This window comes from Ambystoma mexicanum, chromosome 6q (assembly GCF_040938575.1).
Source record: "Ambystoma mexicanum isolate Mex_15411 chromosome 6q, UKY_AmexF1_1, whole genome shotgun sequence".
In the NCBI taxonomy this organism is placed as follows: Eukaryota; Metazoa; Chordata; class Amphibia; order Caudata; family Ambystomatidae; genus Ambystoma; species Ambystoma mexicanum.
Window position 1 is genome coordinate 1685647208 of NC_090937.1, and position 7695 is coordinate 1685654902.

The following is a 7695-nucleotide window of genomic DNA, read 5'->3' on the forward strand; positions in this document are numbered from 1 at the left end:
TTCTCGTCCACTTTCCCATTGGATCCCCCTTGCCAGGCCAAAGCCACCCCAGTGGGAGGCAGACCATGCCCTCACCACTACACCTAACCGGCCTCAGGGTCCCCCTGGGAGGGGCAAATCACTGACCACATGGTCTGCCACCTGCTCCTCTCCTCCTACTGCCAAAATTGGTGGGTGGGATGGAAAACTTGGCAGAGGAGTGCCGAGGAGTCCTCTCTGGTCGGCGAAGGCAGAGAAAGCGCGGCAGCTGCTTCCAGGGCGAGATCCATGAGGCGGCATCGAGCAGGGTCCTGAAGGCGAGGTAGAGGATCTGCTGCTCTCTCTTCATTCGCTGATCCCTTATACCAGCGCTATATGGGACTGTTGTCGGCACCCCTGTGGCTCAACCCTTTGACTCCGCCAAGGGTGTGCCCCATCCTTGGCCAACTCCCAGCGACCGCACCTGCAGCTGCCCCCTCCTCTCCCACCTTTCCGGTGCCTCCCGTCCTGCCCACCCTGCGGCCCCTGCACTGGGGGAGGAGACCCACTCTCGGGCTTACCAGGGAGGCATTGCCAGTCAGACCGAAGAGAAAGAACCCACATACTCTACGGAAATATCCGGCCATGTTTAATCTTTTAACATTATTAACGTAATCCAATCAATGCATTACTGATATAAACACGACCCTAGTAATCAAGAACATCACAACATCTTAGATAGCAATTTTTAACATAAATCATAACTCATATTTAAATACTTCTTCCCTGTGACAGGCAGTTCCCGGTAGAACTGTTAACTCTGCCACCTGGGGTTTGTACAGCGATGTGGTCCCCCCTGCGCCATTGCGGACCTCCCCACCATACCCTATGTTGAGGGTTGTGATCCCAGGAGGCATCCTTCTCTTGTCCGACAGCTTTCATCTCCTGGACCCACCCCCCTTTTCTCGTCCACCTTCCCATTGGATCCCCCTTGCGGGCCGAAGCCACCCAAGTGGGAGGCAGACCGGGCCCTCACCACTGCACCTAACCAGCCTCAGGGTCCCCATGGGAGGGGAAAATCACTGACCACATGGTCCCCCACCTGCCCCAGGACCTTCAACCACCCGGTCGAGGATACTCCCCCCTCGCCTGCGCCGTGTTCATTACTGCCAGAAAGTTCTCAAACAGTAAGTCAGTTGCATGGTCTGATAAATGCACTCCATCGTGGTGCATACTGTCTGTTTCCCGCACCAAATTGTTGGCTACCACGCAAAGTCGGCCTCTGGCTAGACGTGCCAGTTCATTGTTCAATTTCCTAGCATAGGTGTTCAGTGGCCTAGTTGACCATGCCACTCCCCACCTTATCCTTGGGATGATCTGTGACCATGCGATCACTGCCTTTGGGCAGACGTTGCCTAACCAACCGAATAGTGAAACCAGAGCCAATCTCCGCTCCTTCTGGCCCATTGGAACCAAGTAATTTCTCCCACATGGAGGATCACCAGATCTGGTTCAGGCAAGTATTGTTTTATCTTGCATTCCATCATGAGGCTGCGCACCTGCCCCGTTCTTAGGCAACCCCTGCATATCCCATTCTACCCTGCACGCTCACAACCAGGAACCTGTGGCTCGGGTCACGCATATCTGCCTACCCCCCGCCTACTTCCTCCCCTGGGGCTGCCTCCAGATTAGCCCGCCTTGGGGCCAGGATGTCCCGCTCCCTCTGGCGCCGCGGTAGCATCACCCTCCACTGCCATGCTCCTGCACCTTGCACGGCCCCCCCCTCCTTTCCAGCCACTGATGTACGGGCTTGCTCCCGCACTACCACTCCATGGAAGGCCAACCACGCTACTCGGCTGCCTCCATCCATCCAGCAGCAGAACCTGCGTCCACGCTCCCAACGGCACTCTGGTGTGTTGCCTCTTGCCCATCGGCTCACACCAAGATACGTGCCGACTCACCTCTTCACCTGGGACCACCCATCCTTGTCAGCCAAGCGGACCCTATCGGACCCTTCACGTGTCACATACAACCTTGGTACCACTCCTGACCACGTCCATCAATTCCTTGACCCCGCTACTGATAAAGTGTCTTGCAATATTCTGCCAGTATTGAGGCCTGTTGCCCCTGCTAAAACTGATGCGCCTTGTACTTTGTTGCCTGGTTCTATGACTGCTACCCCAGGTAAAAGTGTTGCGCCCTCTACCTTGGTGCCTGCTTATATGACTGCTGCCCCTGCTAATACTGATGCGCCCTGTACTCTGCTGCCTGTTTCCATGATTGCTGCCCCTGGTAATAGTGCTGCGCCTTGCCCTGTACCGCTAACTCACACTGTGGCAACTCCTGCCACCACCGACCACACCCTGCAACCTAAGGACACCACATTATACTGTGCCTTAGTTAACGCCCAGTCCCTGCCGGCGCACCCTCTCGATATTCACGACCTTATCACCTCTAATAAACTTGACCTACTCTTCATTAGTGAAACCTGGCTAAACGATACATCTGGCCCTGCCCTCTCACTTGCCATCCCGGAAGGGTATTCCATCCATAGACAAGATCGCTCCACTCATAGAGGTGGGGGGGTGGCTGTCATTGCCAAGGAGAATCTACAATTCAGAAGGATTCAAGCAGACTTGGGTCAGAGCTCTGATTACCTCCTGCTCAAACTCCAGCTCTCAGCCACCTGTACCATTTCTTTCCATGCGGTCTACCGCCCGCCTGGGCCGAGCACTGACTTCCAGGAAGCCCTAATTCACTCGCTCTCAGACAATCTGAAAAGCTCATCTAAAGTTATCCTCCTAGGTGACTTTAACCTCGGTCTCAATGACTCTAAGGACTCCCACGCCACTGCCCTCAATAAAGCTCTCTCCAACCTTGCGTTCTCCCAATCTATCTCCAGGCCCTCCCACTCTAAAGGGCGGACGCTAGACTGGGTTGCCCACCACAACTGCACCCTTGAGGTCAAAGACATCTCCCCTATCCCTTGGTCTGACCACCATTGCATTAAATTTGACATCACCACATCAAAAGGGCCGCATAGGCCAGCGATTACGCTCCCTGCCGCACTCACCAGAAGCCTTCGGCAGCTCACAAAGGAGAACCTTACTAAACATCTCCTCGTACCTGCACTATCTTTGCCCTTCTCTAATGATCCATCAGTACTTGCTAAAGACTTCAAAAGGATCATCACCAAGGCTGTGGACACTGTAGCACCTCTTACCCTCAAAAAAACAAAAAAGGTCAAACATACCAATGCCTGGTTCACCCAGGAGCTCTCACAGATATGTCAAAAAAAAAGAGCTGCACTCTCTGCCTGGAAGAATAACCCCAAAGACACCACTAAAGCAGCTTTTAAGGCCCTATCCACTGAATACAAAAACGCCATAATCAAGGCTAAGGCGTCCTCCTTCAACGCTAGGATTTCAGAAGCCAAATCAGGGACCAAAGAAATCTTCTCCATCTTTAGAGAGCTCGAGACCCCTGCGTCCCCCCCTCCTACTCTACTAAAAGATGAAGCCTGGTGCAACAAAATTCAATCCGCCATGCTGGATAAATAGGACACTCTACACGCCAAGATCCTTGCACACCAAAAAGCCCTCAACAACCTTCTAGCCAAACACATTGGCTCCCCTGCTCCACTAGCTGACACCAGCCAAGCCCCTCTGTTTGAGTTCAAGGACATGACTGAAACCGAAGTCGCTGCCCTCCTTAGATCCATCAAGCTCTCCAATTGTAAAGGGGACGTCTGCCCAGCCCAGGTGATCAAGGACTGTGCCCCTGCCCTTGTACCCCTCATCACTGCCTTCATTAATGCCTCATTCAAGTCTGGCCATGTTCCAGCTGAGCTCAAGGAAGGAACAAGTTACTTACCTGTAACTGTTGTTCTCCAGCATGGGTCTGGCATGGATTCACATGCTCATGAATATTCCCCGTCGTCAGGCTGGGAATCCTCGGTAAAGAAAAAATCAGTATCAGTTTCGTTTCTGATCTGTCTTTCGTAGTAGTAACCAATCACTGATCTCTGCGTCATACTGACCACAGCCAATGACTGCCCTCTACCTAAGCCCCGCCTCTGGCAGCCATCTTCAGATTTGGTAGCACGTGAAGTGGCAGTATGACCAAGTGAAGAGCCGCAGAGGGGTAGGCGGGAGGGTTCGCATGTGAATCCATGCCAGACCCATGCTGGAGAACAACAGTTACAGGTAAGTAACTTGTTCCTTCTCCAGCATGGGGTCTGGCATGGATTCACATGCTCATGAATAAAGAATACATAGCAGTACACACAAGCACAACCACGGGAGGTGGCAAAGGCTCAACATTAAGCATTACATCAAACTCAACATTAATCAATTCTTACCTCCTCACCAGGCTCACCTTAGGCGAACAGATTGCGCAGCACTGCTTGGCCGACCCTGGACTCTTCCCTGGAATCCCGATCGACGCAGTAGAATTTCGTGAAGGTGTGCGTCGACCTCCACGTAGCAGCCCTGCAGATGTCCAGCAAGGGCACACCAGATAGGAACGCCGTGGTAGCTGCGATCGCTCTGGTGGAATGGGCTCTCGGACGGCCAGGCAGCGGTCGGTTTGCCAACCGATGACAGTACATGATACAGCCGGAGAGCCATCTGGAAATGGAGGCCTTTGAGAGAGCCTTCCCCTGATTGACAGGTACAAAGTTCACAAAATGTTGTGACGTCTTCCGAAAACTCTTTGTGCGGTCCACGTAGAACTTCAGCGCTCTAGCCACATCCAGCGAGTGCAAAGTCCTTTCAGCCGGCGACGAAGGCGACGGGAAGAAAACAATCAGCAAAAACCAACAAAGAGTGTCCCCACAGGTTATAAATTGGTGATACGGTATATGTATTACCTATACACACCTCTTTCTCTCTGACCAAACAAAAAAATTGGATCATTTACTTTGATTTTATCACTTCACCAGATATGAAGTCACACCATGTACATCAAGGATGTTTTTCGATTATTTGATAAAGAACATAAGATACGTATAGGATCTGGCCTAGCAAATGCAGGCACAGATATCACCTCTGGGGGCCAAAAAAGGTTAACCAGGTGTGGTCAAATACGTTTCGGCGTAAGAACTTTAACAGAAAACGCCTTCCTCAGGACCAAAGGTCAGATGTGTAAGACATTACCCCCTAGGGAAAAGAGACAAAAATAATAAAGGGGGGATGTTAAAGTTAAAAAAGCCACCCAACGATGGCTGAACAATATTTAAAAGCATTCCAATTCCTAGCCCAGGGTTGTAACAAATGAATAGTTCAAGAATGGTATATTCTAAGCAAATAATCAGTACAGCCGCTAGGACAGAAAGGGAGAGCAAGAGTACACACCCAATCTCAGTGTAAAGTAATTCAACATGCACTGAAGAATCGTGCACTAAAGGAATAAAAAGGTGTGTCACTCCTAGCCCAAAAAGTGAAAAAATGAAAAAATAAATAATTTAATAGAACCGCCACATTATGGTTTCAGTAGGAAGGAAAAGTAGAGAAAAACATCATCCCATGTACGTGCTGGTTCGCCTGAATGGAATAGGACATTACAGGCAGTAGGCCCTTAATGATGCAGGAAAAACAGATCTGAGGAAGGTGTGCCCAAAAGCTAGTGGCAATACTTTACCTCAAATAGGGTTTCGAAGTAAAACACAAAACCAACAGGACCAGATATAAATGCAAAAATGTCGACTCACTGAAGGGCACCAAGGTGCACTTCACCTGATGTAGTCTGTGTCTGCTACAAAATGCCTGAAGAGAAACAAAAAATCAAAAACCCAAACCACAGTATGTATATTTATAATCCTCTAGTCTCAAAGAGTCCTAAAGAGGATATAACATGTTGGTAACAAGGAGTAAAGCGTATAATTAAAAGCAATACCTTGCTGTAATGTTCTTAAGAAGCCCGGTTTTTTCATATAGGGCTCTAATATCTGTGACTGCTGGCTGTTCACTATTTGTGAATCCGTCTAGGAGCGAAAGAGAAAAGAATGCAAATGGCATGTCAAAGGTGCACTCTCGTTGTGTGCTGGCCATAGTTATAAAAGAAAAGGGTTAAAATTGTTAACAGGCAGCAAACACGAACTCACCAACTTCTGTGATACGGCAAAGTTGCTTCCTGCACTGTAATTAAGCACACGAATCTTCACGGAACAGAGCATATACCATTGATCTGAATATCCAAATAAGTCAGTCCGTTTAATAACAAGCTGCACCAAAGTCTCCCCATTACCGTGTGGCAGAGTAAACAGGGCAGCCTGTATGTGCTCCAATATATTTACAATGGTTAGTATAGGAGCATCGAGTTGCGTGACGTACAGCGAGTAGTCCACGCTTCCATAGTGGTTGGGAACTGCAACAGCAGTCCAGGTTGGGGGAAGAGCGCCATTATTTTGATAGCGGTCAAGTAGGAAAGTGCATCCTAGCCGAGAGGATTTCTCAGTATTAACAAGGGCCAATATTTCAAATGACGAATAAAGTCAACATCAAAGACTTAATGGCAATGAGGTCTTAATGATATATGCCATAATGTTTGGCAGGCTAATACCCCTCAAATAGCTGCAGGCTGTTCAAAAATAGCCATATATCCCAAAAGGTTAACTTAACCTCGTGTGTGCCAGCTCTGGGGAAGTAAGTGAAGTACAATAAATGGCTGTTATGTCAACCAACTAGGGAGAAAGAGTGGCTGCCAGGATCTGGAAAAGGACGGACACTAAACTGGGTGATAAGTAAAGTGAAAATGACTAATGGCCTCTAGTAGTCAGAATGTAGTAGGTGCCATGTAAGCAAATACAAATCTAACAGGTATAATGTGCTTCAGCACTGCGGATTTAGAATCCATATTTTGGAAACGCAAATTGTTATAGAGATTTTGGACAGAGCCCTATGTGGGTAAGTTGACAAGACATTGATTTCAAGGGTCACTGACAGCATTACACAAGGCTGGATTAAAGCATACCCAAAATCATTGTGAGAATTCATAGGAGGGAGATTCTTCATTGAGTCCTCTCGATTTATCGAGAGTTTGCAGACGTTGGATCCATCTGGATTCTTTGTTGCTCAAAGCTCTCTTCAGGTTGGAGCTGTTTTTCACAACATCTAACACCCACCATTGAATGTCATCCGGGGTATGTGCAAAAGCAACAAAATGAGACACCATTGGTGCTTGGTGGTTCTTGCACCTAATCCTGGATCGGTGTTCATTAATCCTTATGTGCACTGATCTTGTGGTTTGGCCCACATATCTCAGTCCACATGGGCATTGAATACAGTATATTACATTCGATGTTTTGCAATTGGATAAGAAACGTATGTCCCATGTTCTCTCCTGGATTTTAAAATTGGACATTTTCCTTGTGAATTTGCAGGCCCGACAATTTCCACAAGGGTAGTGTCCCAACAATGGTCTGAGAGTTCTAAGGCTTGTGTTCGGCTTGCCGTGACTCGTTGAATGCACCAGTTTGTCTCTCAGATTTCTCGATCTTTTAAAGGCAAACAATGGTTTACCTTTATCTTGTAAGCAGTTACTCACCATTGGCCAGTATTTCAAGAGTGTCTTCTTAATCAAAAAAGATTGTGTACTGTAAGTTGTAACACATGTTATACGATTCTGGTTTCCCTCCCTCAGGCTAGGCTCTAGCAAATTTTCCCGGGGGGTGAATCTTGCTCTTTTGAGGGAGTGAGACACCAGTTTCTTTGGGTAACCTCGTTCTTTGAGGTCACT